Source organism: Megalopta genalis, chromosome 8 (assembly GCF_051020955.1).
Source record: "Megalopta genalis isolate 19385.01 chromosome 8, iyMegGena1_principal, whole genome shotgun sequence".
NCBI classification, from domain to species: domain Eukaryota; kingdom Metazoa; phylum Arthropoda; class Insecta; order Hymenoptera; family Halictidae; genus Megalopta; species Megalopta genalis.
The window spans coordinates 10,032,936-10,048,693 of NC_135020.1; the positions used below are offsets into that span (position 1 = coordinate 10,032,936).

Sequence of the window (15,758 nt, forward strand, 5' to 3'; positions counted from 1 at the left end):
GGGAGGGGAGGCTGGAAAACGGCGAAGGAAAAGGAGAAAGCGGAGAGAGAGAGAGAGAGAGAGAGAGAGTCGCGAATTAGGGGTTGGCGAGCAGAGCGTCGTGTGCGCGCGTACCATTGGAAAGAGAGGGTTGCTTCCGTCCCCTCCATCGGCGCTTCCCTCCCTCGATCTCCGGCGAACGCGCGAGCTTCGGGATTCGAGGCGGTGTGGAAACTCGAGCAGACAGCCAGTCGCTCGGCGTTCGTTCGACAACGTGGGGCTCGGAAGTGCTGCCCGTCCGACCCAGAGAGACACACCGAGAGACACAGCGAGAGAGGGACGAGGGATGCGGAGAACGACGCGGACACCGACAGCAATGTCACCGGTTGTCCCGCGGTCATCGCCGACCCGCGGACTCGATCGGCTCGCCCGGCGGATCCCCTGAAACGGATCTGCGATCTCGACGGTCCTCTCTGCCCCTGCGGAATCCACAGGTACCCCTCGAGCGGCGTCCTCGTTGACTCCGTCGTCGTCGTCGTCGTCGCGTATACCGTCCAACAACGCCCATCGAGACTGAACCGGGCCGTCGAACAGACGTCCAGTTTTCTTTTCCGTGGACAGAATAACCGAGAACCAAGGATCGATCCTCTCTGCACCGCGTGTGAAACTATTACGAGTTCGTGTGTGCGCGCGTGGGTGTGTATTTGCGTCTGTGCGTGGTCCGTGCGTGTACGCGAGAGATTCTCAAGGATGATTCGGTTGTCCGTTGTTGCCGCGGACAGCCCGTGGATTTACAAGGATGACCGAGGGAAAGCCGAACGGCGTCCGCGCGACCAGGTGTGAATTAAAGAGCGAGGCTCGCCGATCGATGGAAATCGTGCGCGCCGGCTAATGGATAGCGCGCGCCGGACGTTCGGCGTCCCTTCGGGCCAAAGGATTCCCCGCGTTCCGTGCTAATCGGTTGAATTTCCTGGCGCGGCCGGTGCGCGCTAGCGGATCCCAGTGGCCGAGATTCGACCGGCGCGGCAACTGCCGGCGGTGCCCGATTAAAGCGGCGCGATCCGCACACCGACGGCGGTCGGCGCGATCGTTCCGCGAGCGGTGTTCCCGAGAGCGAGGTGGAGGGGATACAGCGCCGTCGGTGGCCGATCTCGCGGCGAGCGCGATAAACGGTGAGTGGCCGAAGCGCGAGGCGCGATGCCAGCCGGCGACGATTGAACGAGTTGCCTCGTGTGTGCGAGCGAGCGTTTCGATCCCGTTGGAAAATATTGAATCGATCTGCGGCGGCCGTCGGCGTCGCCGCCGCCGCTGAATGCCGGAGCGGCTTAGGACGACTTCCGTGGATTCTATGGTCGGGTCACGGTGCCGGGGATCATCCGGCTGACGCGCTCGCGTAGGGCGCGGGACTCCGTAGACAGCAGCGGGCCACTCCGGTGGGACGGAGGGGTGGGGGGAGATCGGGAGGACCTCTCGATTGCGTGTGGATCTTGCGCAGAATATGGGGACGGCACGAGGAGCGCTCGGCGACGAACGCGTGACACCATCATGAGCACCGCCGGTTCTCGAGCACCGAATCGACGTCGATTAAGGATTACGATTTGATCCGCCGGATTCCACGGTCGCGGGGGAACAAGGCGGCGGCGCGCCCATTGAGCACGGTGCGTGCTCGGCGAGCGCCGGATACGCGGCGGCCGGCCTTCTGTGCCTCTCTTCTGTTCGTTGGATCGTTGCGACTCGCCGCGGAGGGGGGGAGGAGGACGGTCATGGATCGACGGTCCGTGCGACGGCTACGAAGATGTCAGGACGCCGGTGAACCACGGTGAGTAACGATCACATCCCCTCGCGTTCTAAAACGATCGGCGCGATGTTCGATGTCTCTCTTCGTCTGACCGTGGGGGCCTCGCTTGACCGAGAAATGCCGCGCCGTGTCAAGGGTGTAGCCACGCGCGATTTGAATTGCTAAACGGACCTTAATCGCTGTTAATTAAAACGCAATTCGAGCGGCGGCCGCCGCCGCCGCGAACGCCGGCAAGCCGCTTACCTGGCCAGATTTTGCCGGCGTAAGGCGGTAAATTAAACGTGACGGATCACCGATGATAGACGATCGCTTCTGCGAAACGGGAGCAGTTTTTTTTCTTTTTTTTCTTTTCTCGGATACAAGTTCCTTAGAGACGGGGACACGTGCGCGGCGGTCTCAAGCGTCGTTGAGAGAAGTAACTTTCGCGTCGCTGCGTTGTTTAATGGGTTGCCAAGAATCCTGATTATGGGAATAACCCTTTGCTCTGTTGCCACGTGTGAGAAACGTGGTTAGGTAATTGGGTTAGAAATTATTATTATGTCTGACAGACGTGGTCAGATCGTCGGGTCGGAGATGATTATCACGTCTCAGAGACGTGGTTAAAAAATCGAGTTAGAAATTATTATCACGTCTGAGAGACGTGGTGCAAAGAATGAGAAGGAAGTGATTATCATGTTTCGGAGACGCGATTCAAAAATCGGGCCGGAAGTGATTATCACGTCTGAGAGACGTGGTCAAAAATCGAGCCGGAAGTGATTATCACGTCTCGGAGACGTGGTAAAAAAAAATCGGGTCAAAAATGATTACCACGTCTCAGAGGCGTCGTCAAAAAATCGGGCCAGCAATAAACATCACGTCTAAGAGACGTGGTCAGATAATCGCGACAGAAATGATTACCACGTCTGAGAGACGTTTTTAAAAAATCGGGTCAGAAATGATTATCACGTCTCAGAGACGTGGTAAAAGATCGGGCCAGAAGAGATTACCACGTCTGTGAAACGTGGTTCAAAAACGGGCCGGGAATGATCATCACGTCCGAGAGACGTGGTAAAAAGAAATCGGGCCGGAAATGATGATCAGTAATCGAGATTAAAATTCTAAATTATAGCGCTATTTAAAACGATGAATTAAGATTCGTAGGATATAATGTACATTCGTGTAAGAAGTAGGTACGATTTTGACCATGTTTGGAGGAAGCACGTTGTACGTCGCCGCTGTTATCGAAGACCAGAGCAATTTTTTTTTAACGTTGCAATTAATTTGATTGCAATCTAAAGTGTATTACAATGTATTCTTGCTGATAACAGTTATTTCTGACAGCTCTCGTCAACGCGATCGTACAAGAATTTCAAGAGTTCATTTCATTTCATTCTTTCAAAAAGAGCGCGACGAATTCTTTCGAAACCAATCGCGTTACACGTCGCTTACAATTTTATCGCTACTTCGATTTCGGTAGAAATAATTTTCTATTTATACAACGTTACGCGAAGAGCGCAACGACGTATAAATTAACACCGCGCGCAGCATTTTAGAGAGTATGTAACACGTTTCACGTGTCCGACGACCACGATCTCGTATTTCGCGTAGGAAAAGCCAAATTAATTTTGCACGCACCGCTTACGCAGAGCATTCGGGGAATTTAATGACTTTTTCTGGTGACATTTTTTTCGTTTTTTTTTTTTGATATCCCGCGAAGGAGAGACCAGTCGCGTTTAATAAAATATTATTACGCACGTATACATCGTGCAACGACGAAGTAATGGAACGACGGCGGCAGCGGCGGCGGCGGGCGCGATAGGCAATTGAAATAAACGCATGGCTCGAATTGAGCCGTTCCGTGTTTCACGATTATCGCGAATATAATAAATATTCTCGGTTTCGCGCGAAATCGCGAAATCGAATTTCCGATAAATGTGCTTTTGTCATCCTTTTTCCTTTTTTATATGGGAACACGATACCAGTAATTTCGACCGTACAGTTCTGCCGTTTGATGATGCCGCGAGGGGGGGAACGTTCGACTACAGGGTATCGTTGGTGCAGCTTTCTACTTTTTTCTTTTTTTTTTTATTGCACGGTGTCACCGGTTTTTCGATCGCGCAGGTATTTCGCGACCCCCTCGCAGCCAATCCGTGCGGCGATTGATGGTATCCGACGGCGGACCGAATATTCGCGTTCTATTAATTCGTAACAATTTCGCGGGTTACAATTACGTCGAATCAGGGTGACGTGTTTCTGGATTATCGGCTGTTCCAGTTCTCTTGCTTGGTTTTTCGAGGATTATCGGAGTGGAGAGAGTGGAAGAGAGAAAGAGAGAAAGAGAGAGAGAGAGAGAGAGAGAGAGAGGAAGAAAGAGAGTGAGAGAGAGTGGAAGTGAGAGAGTTAGAGAGCGCGAAAGAGAGAAAGAGAGAGAGAGAGAGAAAGAGAGAGAGGAAGAAAGAGAGTGAGAGAGAGTGGAAGTGAGAGAGTTAGAGAGCGCGAAAGAGTGAGAGAGATGGAGAGCGCGAAAGAGTAAGAGAGAGCGAGAGAGCGCGAGAGAGAGCGCGAGTGAGAGAGAACGCGAGAGTAAGAGAGCGCGAGTGCAAAATAGCGCGAGAGAGAGCACGAGTGTAAAAGAGCGTGAGAGAGAGCGCGAGTGCAAAATAGCGCGAGAGAGAGCGCGAGAGAGAGAGCGCGAGAGAGAAAGCGCGAGAGAGAAAGCGCGAGTGAGAGAGAGCGCGCGGGAGAGAGAAAGAGAGCGAGAGAGAGCGACAGAGAGAGCGAGAGAGAGCGAGAGAGAGAACGAGAGAGCGAGAGAGGGCGAGAGAGAGAGAGAGAGAGAGAGTGAGAGAGAGAGTCGAACTTGCTCAACGACGAGGCCGAACAAGTTACTTGGTCCCCCGCCATAATTTCCGTCGTGTCAACACTGTTCGGGGCACGGTTAGGGAGATAAAGTCGGATAGCGTGCGTAAAGTAGCAGATATTCGTAATCTCGCGGGTCAAGAACGTTTTGAATTAACGCTGTTCCGGCACTCGCGCGAGGAACAGGATAAGCCGCAAGAATAATGACCGTCGAATTTCGTGCTGTCGACCTTATTACGGGCCGTTCCACTGCCGGACCTAATGCGTGCTTTTACTACTTAACGCGATGCCGCGTATCGTTACATCAGAATGATTACTTACACAGGCTCGGGGGAAATAGGCTCCTTTAGATTATATTGAATTACTCCGTGCAGATCTGAAGGCGCATTAATAGCTGATAGCTGCTGGGCGTTCGACTCGGGTTTCGGTTGGAAAACAAGCTCGCTTAACAATGTACAATTTGCGCGAATGCCCTTTCACAACCAGAAACTTATAAATACTCGGAAGTGTACGCGTGCCGAGATTTTCCGTTTAACCACCCCTCGCCGTACCCCCGTGTCGAGTATAAATTGTTATTCCGTTCTTTTAAGTAGAAATAAAATTCCGTATACTCTCGTCATCAATGTTTGATCGTTCGAGTAAATGTTGTTTGAACACGCGATCGATACATACAACCCCCGGCAAAATGTGTTTGTCCACCCTTTAATATGCAATAACTTTTTTCAAACTGGTCTAATAATTGACTTGGATCTTTTTTTAAATGTGAAAGGGACTATAGTTCGCGGTACGACGATTAGCATACCTTTTTTCTTGTTTTAGATTCTGCTATTACATAAAATGACAACAGAATTTTTTTTATTTGAAAGTGGAAGGAAAATTTAAAAATTGTGTTTCCTGGATCTAGGTTAAATTATGTGCGTACTGATAATTTCAGCGAAATTGCTTATTTTTATCTTAAATATTAATATGAATATATATAAATTAATTATAAATATAGATATTATTATAAATAATTAATAACACGAATTAATCATAATTGGTTAGTTTATCTTAAAAAGTTAACAAACGAGTGTTTTTATGGCACTCGGGCCACACGTCGACGAAACAAGCCGTCCGTTGAGCGTTAAAAATTTATTTTGAACGGACAAAGCGCAAATCGTCTGCGACAGATTTAATTCTAGAACCACAAAATTTGAAATTGGTGATACCATCTTTTAGTAGCAGTGATAGTAGCAGTGATAAAGGCCGACAATGGTCGGACACGTTATCAAATTCTTCCTCAAGAACACAGTATCAATTGAAATCTCGACAAATAAATATTTACTATAAATTTTTAATTAGTTACGTTCGAACGAATAATTCTAGTTCTCACAAGAATTTTCGGTACTTTTTATATTCGTCTTTCCGTGACGTACAGCAATCTTTAGCGACGCCCCGTAAATTTTGGCTGACTCTAACTTAACAGGACGCATCACTGACAAATTCAACTTGCAAAATCCGTGCACCCTTGGAAATCCATCATTGTGTTCGCGGATGTGAGCGGGTTGCGCGGCGCACGCTTTGTTTTCCCCAAATTTAATGCAGTACGTGTAACCTGTTGCACTCTCGCTGTCATTGTGTCCCACCCAATGTCTTAGAAAAGAAATTGATAGCGACTCTCCCCCTCCCCTCCCCCGCTGGTTTAACGAGGTTAAATCGAAAATCTCGGCACATTGTACTTCTCCTTTCCGAGGCCGCTTGTCTAAATTGGAACATCGTGCAAGCCGGAGATTAGTCGGCATCGAAGAGACATTTTTTAATTACCGAATAGCAACTTAACACTTAACCAGTTTAACTGGATATTTTTTAAAAGAATTAAATAAATATGTACGTATGATTTTAAAGCGTTATAGTCTTGTTAAATAAACGCTGTTTTTGATACAATTTTACGAAGTTTTATTTACATGCCTAGTGTTGATAAAATATTAATAAAGTGTTAATAGAAATCGACGCAAAAACGTAAATTTTCGAATCGACGTTATTGGAATTACCGAATAGCAACTTAACACTTAACCAGTTTAACTGGATATTTTTTAAAAGAATTAAATAAATATGTACGTATGATTTTAAAGCGTTATAGTCTTGTTAAATAAACGCTGTTTTTGATACAATTTTACGAAGTTCTATTTACATGCCTAGTGTTAATCAAATATTAATAAAGTGTTAATAGAAATCGACGCAAAAACGTAAATTTTCGAATCGACGTTATTGTCATTACCGAATAGCAACTTAACACTTAACTAATTAACTGAACATTTTTTTAAAGAATTAAATAAACTTGTACGTATGATTTTAAAGCGTTACAGTCTTGTTAAATAAACGCTGTTTTTGGTACAATTTTACGAAGTTCTATTTACATGCCTAGTGTTAATAGGATATTAATAAAGTGTTAACAAAAATCGACGCAAAAACGTAAATTTTCCCGTCAGAATGGGAAATATAAATTCACGTGACCCGTCCGTTAAGTGTTAAAACTATTGAACAACAACCTCTAGAAAATTAATATGCAAACTGTTCTTCGTTATAAAAGCGAAACAACGGAACAGAATTCGTTCTTTTCTACTCGCACCGAAATGGTGCTGTCTTCCGGGAACTCCGCCGATTCTTAAATTACATAGGCGTAGAACTAGCCCCGAAAAATTCACAGAAACCCGAAATTTCGCAATTCCATGAATTTCCCGCAGTTTTCGCAATCCGTAATCGCTGTGCCCGCAATTACAAATAATAGTATTTTACGCTTCGAAACGATCAACCATTTTATCCATTTTCGTACGAACGGCTCCGATCGGATTCTTTTTGCCAGGGGTCGTAGTCTCCGGATAAACGCAGCGTCTCGTCCGATCCAGCCATTTCTCTCTCCATTCCGCTCTCAGCGACAAAAGTAATTGCGAGGCGATCCTCCGGGCGACGAGGGTCTCGTTGCGCAGCGGTGCCCCCGTCGCTGGCCTGAAATTAATTATAAATTATTTCGGTGATTAATCCGAGTGTTGCCTGCCAGTCATCTTCTTTCCCGCGGTGCATCGCGACTGCACCCGCGGCGGCACAGATAAGCCGCGCGGGCGATCAATCTCGCGGGGCGCGCGATTTCATTTCTTCCGAGACAGAAGCCGTCTCGCCGCGGAACGAATTGCATATCGGGCTCCGCGTTCGGCGTACAAAACCGGGGAGAGTTCCTTCTCCGTCTGCGGTATTACTTGCGCAATTCCGCGGGAAAACACGGCGGCCGCGAGCGTTCGCCGCGAGCGGGCCGATTGGAAAACCGGGCGGATATTCGATGCGTCGCGCCGAATGGATCGGCTTCCCGGCGAATTTCTAGAAATCCTCGCCGAGGATTGCGTTATTTGCGCGAGGCTGTTCGCGCGAATTACGCGATCCTTCGAGATTAACTTTTACAACGCGGCGCGAGGGGCGGAGCGTTCCGCGAGTCGTCCTCGCGGCGCGCGCGAGCTTCGCCTCGCCTCGCGACGTAATAATTCCGGCTTGTATGCAGCCTTATTGCGTTTGTTTGCTCCTCGTCGCTCCTCGCAATGCATTCCGCACCCCAGCCAGCGGCGTATTTTTGCGAGGCGCGGAAATTTCGAGGAATCCGCGCGTCAAGGATTTACCTTCTCGCTGATTTGTCAGCCGTGTTTCGCCAGTTCCCTCGCGTGTTTTAATATTTCGACCCGCGTTCCCGGAGCTTTCGGATCGCGCGCGCGCTCCGGAAACGCTCCGGTCTTTGAAAATTACGGCGGCGCGCTCGCAGCTTCCCACGATGGCTGAGAACTGCGAATTTCTGGCGTTACGGAGTTGTCGTTGCTCGATGAAAATCTAGAATCGCTGATTTTTACCAGCGTCCTTCCTTTTGGTATTTCGTTTGCAACTTAATTGTTCACAATTTGAGCTGTTCATTTAGCGGTACGGCAAGTTTCCTGCACGATCTGGAAGTTGTAAATTGGTTTGAAACGATGAAATGTTCGACACGCGTTATTTTTATTATTTATTTATATGCATTGTTTAAATCTCCGTTATAACATTTTCGTTGCTCGAATAAAACCGTTGGAAAACGCGCCTGTTTTACATTGTTCTCGTTGTTCCATCCGATTTTAATTCGCACAAATATTTCTTTGCTCGCTGTTCGGTGAACCAGTCGGCCTGAAATATACAAATAATAATAATAATAATAAGCGTTTAATTCAATTTTAATCCGCAACTGGATTATGGCGGCCGCGGCGGCCGTCGGCTCCGCGCAACTTGAAACAAGTCGTCGTTAATATTTGAAAAATTTATGCAACACTGTAACTAAATATATATATATAATTATAATTAATATATAATTTATACTATATATATATATTAATTATAATTATATATATATATTTAGTTACAGTGTTGCATAAATTTTTCAAATATATATATATGTATATATATATATTTGAAAAGTATATTTATTACTTACTATATATATATATATATAGTATAATAAAAAATATATATATATATAGTAAGTAATAACATATTTGTATAGTATATATAGTATATAATTATACTATGTATATTATAATTATATTATATAAGTATAATTAAATATATATAAATTGTATATAAATTATTTGCCTCCATATCAGGTCAATTTCCATCCGTTCCGTTAATTTGAAAACAAGAAGATCGAGCTCGTGCTACGCAAGGACGCGAACGCTGGTCGAAACCGAAGCCATCGCAGCCATCGTAGCGTAATAAATCCCATCGGGCGTTCATTGTTCCCGCAAATCGGTTGCACCGATTTCCGAAAATTTCACCGAATCCACGGTCGTTTAACGTGTCAACGTGCAGCAATCCCTATGCTATCTTCGTTAACCGAACGGCGTTTCGCGTGTACACCCGCGATGGGAAGTCGACGGACTGTACTCACTGTACCGCGAGGGGTAAAAAACAAAACCAAAAAAAAACAAGAGAGAGAGAGAGAGAGAGAGCGGCAACAGAGAGTCGACAACAGGCCGGTTCCGCAAGGCAAGTAAAAACCGGACGGGACGAATTAATCTCGTTCCGGGTAGTTGAACAAACATTTCGTGCGTGAAGCTTTTTGACAGGGTTGCGCGTGACTGTCGGCGCTATCGCATACCGAAATATTTACCGCTGTCGTCGGCCGCGAGATTTTAATCCGGTCCCACAGAAAACGTCACCGGAACGCGCGAGGGCCGCGCAAAACCGACGCGGTGACTGATGGAAAATTTACAGTACATTAGTCCCCGCGTGCGGTCTCCCTTTTAGCAAAAATAAAGGCGAACTTACTCTCCCCCTCCTCTGGGGATGGGGGGTGTAACGCCAGGACCCCCGCGCGTCCTTCTGGCTAGCATACGTGCGGGGAATAATGCATGTAATGGCATGCGCGACGCGAGGAATGACAGAAAAAGAGGGCGCGGAAGCACGCGGCTCGTTTTCACGGGGCGGGAAAATAACAGACCAGTCTCGTTCGGGAACGAAATTTCAACGCTACATTCTTCCCCCACGGCATTGTAACGGCGTTACTTTGCATATTTTCATATTCAGACATTGGCGTGTGCCGCTCGCGGGACTCGCCGAAGAATGCCCCGCGAAGGGACGAAGGGCGGCCCCGCTTTCATTCCGAGCCGATTAATTATAAGCATCGTAAAATCCGATCCGAGATTGAAAAATACAACAACGGTCGCCCGGGATTCCCGTGAAATCGATGGATTAATAATTAATTCGCGACGAGAGAGAGAGAGAGAGAGAGAGAGAGAGAGAGGACGGCGCTCACGGTGCTCGCCATTTAATCGTTGAAAATAACAAATCCACGCTCGCGTCCGCCGCTCAGCCGTTTTAACGGCCGTAACTTTCGAAAGTCGACGGCGATTAATAAGGAAACGGAACGCCGGCATTAAGCAATAAATAACGGTTATCACAATTGACAGCGAAAAGAGATAAATTCGCGAAGCTCCGTCTCGCGTATTCAACTACGGGGTGGCCTGGAAGAACTCGAGGATTACTCGCGGTCGCCGTTAATCTAAAAATTTAAAACTGTATTCCACACGGGGCTAATTTACGCGGACCCTGTTTATTATATTCCGATATTACTATAATCCGGCAGGATGATCGCGTACATTTCCTCCTCGCGCGTGAGGCTGACATATCGGCCGTTAATAAGGCAGACGCACAGACAGATATAAATTTCCGGCAGGGCAGGGAGGCGCGTCGCGCGTTACATTTTCGGAAATACAGGGCGTCCCAAAAATGTCTCGCAATCCGAAAGTGGCGGGTTCCTCGGGTCGTTCGAAGCAACTTTTCCCTTTACAAAAATGTTCTCCGAGGCACCGTTAACGAGTTATCAACGAAAAACCGTGACCAATGAGAGGCGAGCTCGGCTGGCGCGAGGCGACCGAGCCAGTGAGCGGGACCGGGCTTCGCGCGCTGGTTGGCTGGGCCGCCTCGCGTCAGCCGTACTCGATCCTTATTGGTCGCTGTTTTTCGTTGATAACTCGTTAACGGTGCCTCGGAGAACATTTTTGTAAAGGAAGAAGTTGCTTCGAACGATCCGAGGAACCCGCTATTTCCGGATTGCGAGACATCTTTGGGACACCCTGTATCTCGAGCGAGAACACGATAGAAGATTTTCCCGCTCGAAGCGAGTTGACATTTGACGCGATCGCGCGGAGTGGCAGTCGTTTTCACGCGGAGGATATCTCTTAGACGAGCCGGAGGAGAGCACGACGGGAACAGGACGCGCGCCGAGAAGCCGGGGAAAGATGCTAAAAAGCCCGGGAACCGGGACGATTTTAAAAAGGGGATCAACGGGGGCCGAGGGGAGAAGCGGACGCGGAGAGCGGCGCTACGTCTCGTTTCCTGTCCGCGGAGCTCTTCCGGTTCTCCGGCGACGTCTTCCACACGTAAATATTGCATCAGTTACGCTGTCAAAATTGAGCACCGTTCATTATTGCGTAATGCGACCCGTATTTTACGAGTCGCCCGCGCGATGCGACGCCAGCTACGGGCTATTTATCAGCGACTAGCATCGGTTCTCGTGAACGCATTCTGTAGAGGACGCTCCGGAATGTTGACGGCTGAAGCTGTTCCGCGCCCTGTCGCTAAGCAGGCCGACAGAAGCCTTGCGTTCAAATTCTAAATAATTCCCGGCGTTAGTCAAGCTTGTTCCAGGACAAGCGCGATAACATTAGTCTCGAGGACGTTTGCGTCACGGTTGATCGCTAAAGCAAGCTTCCAATTTATTCGACGATCGCTGTGCCTGCGGAATGAAAAAGTTTAGGCAACGTGCGAATTTTCAAATTATAAATAATTCCCGGCGTTGGTCTACCTTGTTCCAGGAGAAGCACGATAACATTAGTCTCGAGAACGTTTGCACTTACGGTTGTACACAATTATGAGATTCATTTTTAGAAGATTACACACTATAAAATATGTTAGATTTCATTACTTTTATAAAATACTACAGTATTTGCGACGTCCGCAGTAATATATATATATATATATATATATATATATTATTATATTACTATATAATATATTATATTATTATATTACTATATAATATATTATATTATTATATTATTATATTATTATATAATATTATTATTAATATATTATATACTTATCCTATACCTACCACGCCGGACAAATGATCGATTTTTCATTTCATAATAATTGAAGTAATAAAGTTAAAGTTACGTCATCTTTTAAAAATCGTTGAATACATTTTTCGATTCGAGCAGAAACTATTACAAAAGTTCCGAAAAATTTGAATAAATTCTATCTCGAAATTCTCAGTCGCTTTTAGACCTCGGCAGACTCGGCGTTACCACACGAATCCTTTTCTCTTCTCAGATAGAAATACGATAATATCGTTCTAACAATTTTCGATCGTTTCTTCGATCGGTTCAACCGACTCGCGCGAACTGGAAACTAAAAATAGCGAGCACGAACTTCGTTCTCGGCCGAACGATGCGTTAATTGAAAAATACAACGGTTCGAGGAGAACTTTTCTTTCGAATCGGCAGCAAAGATACGCGAGAAACGTTCCCACGATAAAATCGGCGAGAATGGGCGGCGAGAGAAGAAGAAAAATGATTACGCTCGGCACGTAAAGTAAACTTTCGTGTAAATCAGTTCGCGGAACATCTGGAAGCTTCGTTTCTGCGCGGTTCTGTTTAAAAATATTCCAAGATTTCGCCGGTATCTGTCGGCCAGCTCTCTCAGCGGTGAACCGGAATCGCTTTGAATACGCGAGCAAAATCGTTCACGGCGAATATTCAGCGGCCGTGGCAGCCGCTCGCGAGCGGATTCCGCGTGGTCCGGCACGGTTTCTCCGCCGTCTGAAATATCGCCTGAAAATCCTCGGGGCCACCGGGTATATAACGCATATACCGGTCTCTCCCTGGTGTCAAGGTGCTTGAAAGTTTAAAAGTGGCGTACTCGGTTGGCTCTCGTTTTACCTCATTTTCCTAACGCTTTTGAGTGCCATTACGCTCATATATCCCGCGAAATTCGCAGCCGGCGACACCTTGCCGCCGAGAAATTTATAGTTTGAAAGATAGCGGCCCATGATACACTTGAGCCGGCCGGCTAAGTGTATGTAGAACAGGGGAATCGGCAGGGACGGATGATCCCGAGGGATAAAGGGAGATGATTTCTGCCCTTAAGAGGGTCCCTACGCGCGTCATGCCGCGTTCCGACAGTCCTGAGATCTCTCCTATCCTCCCTTTCTCTCTTTTTTCTCTCCCTCAATTTTTCTCTTCTTCTCTCTTTTTTTCTCTCCCTCAATTTTTCTCTCTTTCTCTCTTTTTTTCTCTCTCTCAATTTTTCTCTCTTTCTCTCTTTTTTCTCTCCCTCAATTTTTCTCTCTTTCTCTCTTTTTTCTCTCCCTCAATTTTTCTCTCTTTCTCTCTTTTTTCTCTCCCTCCCTCTCCCTTTCCCTTTCTCTCTTTTTTCTCCCGCTCCCTTTCTCTCTCTTCCTCGCTTTTTTCTCTTCCGCTCTCTCCCTTTCCCTTTCTCTCTTTTTTCTCCCGCTCCCTTTCTCTCTCTTTTTTCTCTCCCTCCATTTTTCTCTCTTTCTCCCTTTTTTCTGCCGCTCCCTTCCTCTCTCTTTTTCTCTTTTTTCTCGCCCTCCCTTTCTCTCTCTTTCTCCTTTTCTCTCTCTCTCTCTCTCTCGTCTATGGTGGCGTGTCTGCGCCGAAAGGCGAAGAGAAAGACGGTAATGCTTGTCCATCTGTCAATCCACCCCACCAGTTCGCGTGTATCCGAACCTATTACTGCGAGGACACCGAAAGCCAGAACTTCTAAACCGGGCCGGGTTACAGCGCCCGTGGCTTTTCTTTTAATTCTGAGATTGCCCGACGACATTCGTTTCCGTGATTCATGGATCCCCGGATTCAGCTCCTGAACAGGCTCGATCACACCGGGTGTTTCGTGGTTTGCGTTCGCTCTAAAGCACGCGACACTTTAATGAATAATCTAGTGTTCCAGATTAATCCGGCTCGATAGTCTCGACTCGATGACGAAGAGGTCATTCTGTCTGTCTCGGTCCTTCGATCTCTGTTCGCAATGAACGCTCAATATAATCTATATATGTGTACGTATACATATAGATATATGTATACACATATATATATATATATATACACATATACATACATACATACATATATAATATATACATGTAGAGAGAGAGAGAGAGAGAGAGAGAGAGAGAGAGAGAGAGAGAGAGATTATATTTATATATCTATATCTATATATCTATATATATATATATTAAATTACTTAACTATTAAATCTATTTAGCGCTTTAAAGAGAGCGCGCGAGTAATAGTGCGCTTTAAAGAGAGCGCGCGAGTAATAGAGCGCTTTAAAGAGAGCGCGCGAGTAAGAGAGCGCTTTAAAAAGAGTGCGCGAGTAATAGAGCGCTTTAAAGAGAGCGCTTTAAAGAGCGCGCGCGAGTAAAAAAGCGCTTTAAAGAAAGCGCGCGAGTAAGAGAGAGAGAGAAAGAGAGAGAGAGAGAGATTATATTGAGTATATAACATCCAACCAGCTGCGAATATTACTCGAAAATCGATCGCGTCCCAAAAATTAATTTCGTCCGCATTAGGCGAAATTGTGCGCATTGAAATCTAAATCGCGTATTGCTAGTCCGCAATTTGCCGAACATTTTACATTCTTTTGTTCGGTTTCGCGACGCCATTCGACCATCGTCGTCGATCCACCTTTTGCAAACCGTACGAACCACGAACCGGATCGTGTCAAATATTTGCTGGTCGAACGTAACGCGCCGCCAACGATTCTCGATTCCGTATAATAACTCCTTTCACTAGATATTCGGTTGTTCGAATGATCCATTCGCGTGTCCCGTCCCTGTCGTTCGTACACGCACGAATGCACAAAGGAGGCACGGCTCCGCTCAAACATCCTGTTAGCAGTCCAGTACCATAATCTCCATGCTTATGTGTCATCGAAACGCGCCGCCGGCCTTCCGCACATTTATCGAGAGCAACCTGCGGAATCGAACGCGTCGTGCCGCCGCGTGGAAATTCTATTTCCGACGGTGAAACCGAAAGGAACACGGCCGGAATGTTACGGTAGATTCTCTCTAATTGACCCTCGGATTGTACACGAAAATGGACAATTTCGGGGACAGGAGATACGATTCATCGAGCGATACGATTATCACTCGTTTTCACAGCGTTGACAGTCGTTAATTATAAAAACTGAGGCGCAAGGCTCGATTAATCGTATCTCCTCTTCCCAAATTTTGGTCCATTTTTGTGCAGAATCCGAGCGTCAATTACCAAAAATTTACAGTATTTTCATAGCGTCGACAATCGTTAATTATAAAAAAAGGAGGCGCAAGGCTCGATTAATCGTAGCACCTCTTCCCTAATTTTTGTCCATTTTTGTGCAGAATCCGAGCGTTAATTACCAAAAATGTACAGCATTTCTAAAACAACGAAATACAAATTATGTTTGAAGATGAAATGAAACCACGAAATTAAAAACCCCAAATTAACCGCCAACGCGCGTCGTTGCCCAATTTCCTCCAAATATCGTACACGTTGGTTTCACGCTAAATATCACAGTTTAGAAATTAGTTAGAAAAAGATTA

The 15,758-nt window shown here is 46.5% G+C and overlaps 1 protein-coding gene across 1 annotated transcript in view; it reads left to right on the forward strand.

Moving 5' to 3' along the window:
* The first annotated feature begins 211 nt into the window (after window positions 1-211).
* The window catches only part of Dop2R (dopamine D2-like receptor), a 435,398-nt gene continuing 419,851 nt past the window's right edge, over window positions 212-15,758 (forward strand). Inside the window, 1 exon segment of the mRNA XM_076524254.1 lies at window positions 212-1,798. The gene's annotated coding sequence lies outside the window, so the exon portion shown is untranslated.